The 7,147-nt window shown below is 39.6% G+C and overlaps 1 long non-coding RNA gene across 1 annotated transcript in view; it reads right to left on the reverse strand.

The window, feature by feature from the left end:
• The window catches only part of LOC131405705 (uncharacterized), a 52,167-nt gene extending 45,291 nt beyond the window's left edge, over nt 1-6,876 (reverse strand). Inside the window, exon 1 of the long non-coding RNA XR_009220019.1 lies at nt 6,778-6,876. This is a non-coding gene — a long non-coding RNA (uncharacterized LOC131405705). The remainder of the gene's footprint in view (nt 1-6,777) is intronic.
• Between the last annotated feature and the right edge of the window lie 271 nt (nt 6,877-7,147).

Below are 7,147 nucleotides of genomic sequence, written 5' to 3' on the forward strand. Positions count from 1 at the left end.
TATTTTTGTTTATTTTTTTGGCAAGTATAAATTGTATATTTTTAAGGTATGCAATGTGATATTTTGATATATGTATGCATTGTGTAAAATAATTACCCCAATCAAACTAAGTCACACATCTATCACCTCACACAGTTACTTGGTTTTTGTAATGGGAACATCTGAGAGCTTTCTTAGCAAATTTCAAGTATACAATATATTTGTATTATTATTATTTTGAACTGATTTTTTTTCCAGTTTTATTGAAATATAATTGACATAGATAACATTGTGTAAGTTTAAGGTGTACAACGTGATGATTTAGTACACATATATATTGCAAAATGATTACCACAATAAGGTTAGTTAACAGTATAGTCACCACGCTGTTCTTTCGGTTTCCAGAACTTATTCATCTTATAACTGAAAGTTTGTACCCTTTTATCAACATCTCCCCTTCTCCCACCCCCAGCCTCTGACAACCACCATTCTACTCTCAAAATGCTCTTCTTAGAGAACTGATCTTAAATCATCTCTATTTTTAAGTTAAATTATTCACAAATTAATAGTAGATAAAGTTTGATCTTTAAACTCCTGGCTCTTTCACTTCTGGCTGAGACTTTGAACAGGTATTTAACTCCCCCATGCCTCAGTTTCTCCATCTGTGAAAATGGGATAATGAGAGTGACTATCTCATAAAGCTGTTTTGAGGATAAGATGAATTATCTCATATAAAGAGCCTGGCATTTAAGTGCTCAAAAAATCTTTGCTATTGGCTTTACTAGTAGCAACCATCTCACCGACCTCCTTGCATTTGTTGGGATACCTCCGCGTGTTGAGTAAGACACTGAGGTTGAGAACCACTGCTCCAGAGCCCTGAATTTTCAAATGTTTGACATAGTACCTGTTTCACAAAATCGTTTCACCTGTTTCCATCATAAAGTAGATGGAAGTGGTCTAACAAGTTGGCTCTGCTGGAATAGAGATCCTTTGTTATCCTACAATTTCAGGATCCTTTTCCAGACTTTCTTTCATTATTTCAAATGGCAAGTCTTTACTTATCCTATGAGCTAGTCTGGATGTGGGGACCATTTGCATCAGTTTAAGGCTCTGGATGACCTGAACCGTGCACGGCAATTCCTGCTAGCCTTTGACATGATCGATGCTGATTCTGCAGCTGGATTGATTGGTCAGTGCTTCATAATCTTTAAAATGGATCAAATCAAACTAGAATTGTTTCAGTAAATATTTGTTCTTATATGGCTTAAGTACGATGACTTTCTTTCTCTTTCTTTTCTTTCCTTGTTTTCTCTCCCTCCCTCCCTCCCTCCCTTCCTTCCTTCCTTCCTTCTTCCTCTCTTTTCTTTTCTTTTTTTAGTCATTCCTTTAACTCTCAGACTAAATTTCACTTTTTTATTTACACATTTCAAATATTCGTAGTTTGTTAGTTTATTTAGCCTGGGTTTTCACTTAACTAGATCAATATCTTTAGTTCCTCATCCTAATCTGATCATTGTCATCCCTTAATGCTTGGTGCAATGAAGTTATGTCTTCTCCCTTTACATTTATTATGTCTTCCAATTAATTTTTTTGTTTTGGGGTTTCTTAAGCGCCTACAAATATGAGAAATATTTCCATTAAAATATCCCCAGTTCCTAGTCCCCTTCTTATAAAGACAACGATTTGTTCTCTATTCTACATCAGCATGCCTTTCTGTATGCAGTTCGAAATAGCTTTGACCTTTACGACTGTGCTATCACCCTGTAAACTCGTATAATAATATTGAACTTGGATCCAGCACTCCATGTTTTCAAAGCATTTTACGATCATTGATTGGTTATTTTCACACAATATCCAAGCAAAGCGGTCTGGATAGGTCTGGACAATACTAATTTTATTGATGAGGAAACTGACAGAGACACTACCATTTTGTCTGGCCATCAGCAACTTAATGGCAGAGAGCACAGTGACACACCAAGTGGTGATGCATTCCACTGACTGAGTTCTTTATGAGGGACACATTGCCAGTGACCATGCAGACCTTTTGTGTGTGAGGTAGACACGTGAGACAAAACGTACATCCTCGAGCCAGCGACCTAGGGTCAAACCCTGGCTTCCCCGCTTCCTAATTATGTCATCTTGTACAAGCTTTCTATGCCTCAGTTTCTTAATCTGTAAAATGAAGGTAGCCACCTCGTACTGTGGTTGTGAGAACCTAAAGAGTGGTAATACTCTCAGGTCAGCACCTGGCAAAGAGGTACATATTTAAAACTGCTCATTAGTTTTCTGTGTTTCCTGTTTCTTCCGTTTTGTTTTCTTTTTAATTTCCTCTGTGGACTGATACTACTGTTTGGTGTCTTTCTGGAGCTATATTCATTTGTGTTTTCTAAACCTAAAACTCAATATTACATTTTTCCCTAACTGCTCCCCCACCCTTTTTAAAGAATTTAGCCAATGTTTCTGTGCTCTCACTGCCCCTTAAAACCAGCCCCTGCTGTCTAGTGACTGTTCTTGCAGGACTGGGGAATCTGCCTTGATACTGCCCACCTCCCACCAACCCCTCTCTCTTCGTAGGCTATAGTGAGGGTCTGGAATCATTCATTTATCAAAAACTTGTTTAATGAGCCCCTTTTATGGGCTAGGAATTGTTCTATGTACAAGGATACAGAATTGCACAGGACAGAGAAGAATACCTGTTTCCTGGTGGTTTTGATCTCTCGGATTATATCATTGGTTTATAAGGCCAAAGACCACAGGACAGAGCTTCAGCTACTGCCAAGGTTTCTTATATCACGCACTTTAAACACCTGGCTGCAGAAATGCTTGTGTTTACTGAAATTTCTGCCTGGAAATGCTAGTGAGTGTTCTAGGGTATGGTAGGTCTAGATACTAGAACTATACCTATACATATACATTTCTTTTCATAGGCATATTATCCAAATTGGTTAAGACTAATCAATAAGAGTTTATATTGTGTCATAAAAGTGATATGTATGCAATGAAAAGGTCATTGGATATCAGATGAAAATCTGATTACAGATAATTCATAAAATTATTTAAGATTATTACTAATACTGATCTCTCATAAACACAATTGTGCATATTTTTTCCTCATTAACATATATCTCCTGTAATATTTTAATGTAAATTCTACACTGGCATAAATTCTCTCTTTCTCTCTCTCTATTTTAATCACACACAAACACACACACACACAGCATTTTTACCAATTCCTGTAGAACATCCTAATCTTTGCAGTAGTCCCCATTCATTGTCATTAAAAAAAGTACATTTCTATAGATCAGGATCAAAAGACTTTTCATAGAGTTCATCCTGAATTTTTGGAAGATTGTACCTTCTTTCTTATTTTGGTTTGGAAGTGAGTGACTAGAAGTTTGAATAATAAGTTCTATTTTCATTGAGACAGTGAGTATATAAGGTGATTCACTCTATGCAGGAATATTTATATTATTTTATTGTGGTAGTTAGTAAATTATACTATTATTTACTTGAGTTCTTACTATGTCAGCTATCATCATCAACATTTTACATGAATGATCTTCTCTTTTCACAGCGACCCTGAGGTAAGCACTCTTGTCAATCTCATTTTATGAAGGAGGAAGCCGAGGTCATGCATCTGTAGGTGGTAGAATGATCACCTGATTCCAGATCTTTTTAACATTATAGTGTCTACTTTAGCCACAATACCAGACAGCCTCTCAATTGATATCTTTATAGAGAAATATCTGTTTTTTTGCGCATAGCAATGTATAACAACAATAGCTTCAAGACTTCTCTGGGTTGTTCAGAAAGGTTTTTTTTTTGTTTTGCATGTAGTAGAGGTGAGATTAGAATTTATGGCTTCTGGTTTTCTAATTTGTGAGCAGCTCTACAGATATTAGTTAGATGGGCAACTCCTAAAAGAATTGAATTGCAGCCCATAACTGACAAATTCTAATTGGAATATATATTGCAATCATAATTCATATGACTAAAACTTACAAGAAAAAATTACTTTTATGGGTACCTCTTTTAGTTATTTGATTTGAATAATGGTTAAAATAAAACCAGGGTAAATTTATTTCTTAAATTGTATGACTCTTGGCTAATCTTAACTTAAAAACAGATGCAATCAAAGGTGGAAACTTCTATCAGTTGATTAATAATGCAGAGATCTTGCAATAAGATAACTTCACTAGCCTATAACTTAACTGCGAATATAATCAACACTGGTAATGCTCTGCAGAAATGGTGGATAAGATCTGATACATAATACTCTATACTTGTGGTAGTTTAGCACATTAAAAAAGGCAAAAGTTGATTATTTTAGCGTTCATCATTTAAAAACAATTATTTGTATTTATAATCTAAGATGTACCATACCTGGGTACCTTGGCAACAGTGGGATACCCAAAATTGTTGGTTGGTCTTGACCTCACCTCCTACTTCTCCTATTAAGAAAGTTTCTGCCATCAAAGTTAAAATCTCTCATTTCTCACCCCACAGCTATGTCTGTTTTACCCATCTTTACTCACTTCCCTCTGGTCTCCATGGATAAAATATCCTTTCCTCTAGACAAGGCCATTCCTCTTTATAAATAGCTGATCCCGACCCTCCTGTCCCCTTGGAAACTTCCACTCTATCACTCTTCTGCATCCTAAATTTCACCTTACTACTGCCTTTTATCCTATAGCACACAGGCAAGGTTAAGCATCTTCTACCTAGAAGTTAAAAAAAAAACTGACTAAACTATTTTTAAACTCTATTCCCACTGTAACCATAGCCTGTCTCTCTCCTTTCCTTTACTGACCAGTGTTTAAAACAGTCTAGCCTTTCTCTCTTCAACCCTTAAGTCATATTTGCTCCACAACTTTCTTAATTGGATTTCTTTCCTCACCATCCCACAGATAGTAATCTCCCTAAGAAGACTGGCCTCTTGGTTGCCAAACTCAGTGGATAATTTTCAATCCTCGTCTGTCCTACGTCTCTAAGCCTTTCAGCACTAGCGGTCACTCTCTCCCGTACTTTTTTCTTCTTTTAGCAGGTATGACCCCAACTCTCCTGGTTCTCCTCAATATCTATTGCTTGTGAAATCTGTCTCTAACTACCTCCTAAAGGACTTTCTGTGAGTCTTCCATCCTCTCCTTTCTTATTTGAAATAGTTTCTCTGGGTAATCTCATTGATTGAGATGGTGTTAATGACCACTTATATCTGAAGTTCCCAAATTTCTTTTTTGGCCCCCAGAACTCTCTCCAAAATTTCAGACCCACTTCAAACTAAACCAGCCTGAGACAGAACCCATTATCTCCCCATCTCTACCCTCATGTCTCTACCACATTTCGTGACGTGACCCAATACTGGGTCAAGTCAGTAACGAACAAGTCATTTTAATTATCCCCTATCCTTCATCCCACATTCCAATGAATAGACAAGTCCTACATTACTTTACCTTCTAAATATCCTAAAATATATCCTCTCCTATCTATCCTGAGTGTTATTGGGTAGTTCATACCCTTTTCAACTCTCATTGGAAACTTTGCCTTGTAGTGGTTCTACTCACCTCCATCAACATCCCTTCAAAACCATCATTTACATTGCTGCCAACACAGTCTGTTCACAACTACGCCACTTCTCTGCTAAAATTCTTTTAATAACTCCCTACTATGAAAAGAATAAAAGTGAAATTCCTTGGTGATTGCTTGAGGAAGCATCTGGCAAACCCAGGACTCTGGGGTCTGTTTGGTAAGAGAAGATATTGTGCTCTGGCCATCAACAACGTTCAAACATAGTGGTGATCTAGACTGCATGAGGGATGAGAGGAATACAATGGTGGGAGCACAGAACTCCTTCTGCCAAAAGAAAAAGCACAGGAACCTGAAGATCAGCTTCAAGAAGGATCAAGGGGGCAGGAGTAGTGACTAGCCCCCAAAACACCCAAGCTGAATGGATAGAGAATTCCTTGCTTCCTAGAAGACCCTATTCACACACAAATAGAGTGATTTTTTTTTTTAATGTAGCCTTCTTAACAAAGGGCTAGCTTAGGATTGTCAAGAACAATCAAAAGAACAATCAAAGAACAAGCAAAACTTCCCTTTGACATTTTAGAACAGATATCCCAGAAATTGGGAATGAAAGGTATCTTTGGGAGTCTTATTAATGTGAGCTAGTGCAGTATATGGTCCAAGAAAAAATGCATGAGTGTTAAAAATTGCACTAGCCATCAAAAGTCTTCTATTTGGCAAGCTAATCAGTTCATAACACAAGTGCAAAAATAATAATGAAAATAATGAGAGGAGAGGAGTCAAGATGGCGGCGTGGGCAGACTCGGAACTCACCTCCTCCCGTGGACACAGCCAATTTACAACTACTCGTGGAAAAATTACCCCTGAGACAGAACTGAAAACTGCATAAGAGGAACTCCTGCAACAACGGACAATCCTAACTGGGGTGGAAGAGGCAGAGACTCCCTTCCGGAGAGGAAAAACGCCGCCTTCACAAGCCGCCAGCTCCACGGCCGCCGGGAGCAGCTCACAGGTGCGCAGCCTCCCTGGAGGCGCGGGGCCCTGAGCCGGGAGCGCCCCCGCTGTGGGCATATTGTGGACCCAGCACAGTCGACACCAGCGGCATAATATCTGGCTGTGCCTGCTACTAAAGCATTGGGGAGCACCCCCAGAAAACCCGGTTCACAAAGACACTAAAACTGGCTCTTAAAGGGCCCGCGCACAAACTCACCCGTTCCAGAAAGCATCCTAAAATCACAAGAAAGGTGCACAGTGCTTTGGTGACAAGAGACTCACCTAATAGGCCCTGAGTGCATCTCGGTGAGGGGTGAGACCTCTCCAGGGACTGGGACATTGGGGGTGGCCATTGTTGTGGCCTGGTGTGAGCGTGCTGACACAGACGACATTGCAGTTCTCCCTGAGGCCTGCTAGCCCAGGGTCTACCCCACCCACTAGAGCACCGATTTAATCCAGCTCAGCCAGGGCAGGCAGCCCACCCTAGAGACTGGCCCCACCCAACAACAAGCCCTCAGGCAACTTGTGGGCCTGCGTAGATTGGTGACTGGATTCTCTGCAGCCTGGCAACTGAGCCTACTTGAGCGGGGCAGGGTGTGCACAAGGAGTGGGTGGAGAGTGTGGGGTGGTGGCGGAGTGTGTGGGGCTCCCG

The sequence above is a fragment of the Diceros bicornis genome, chromosome 5, assembly GCF_020826845.1.
Source record: "Diceros bicornis minor isolate mBicDic1 chromosome 5, mDicBic1.mat.cur, whole genome shotgun sequence".
In the NCBI taxonomy this organism is placed as follows: Eukaryota; Metazoa; Chordata; class Mammalia; order Perissodactyla; family Rhinocerotidae; genus Diceros; species Diceros bicornis.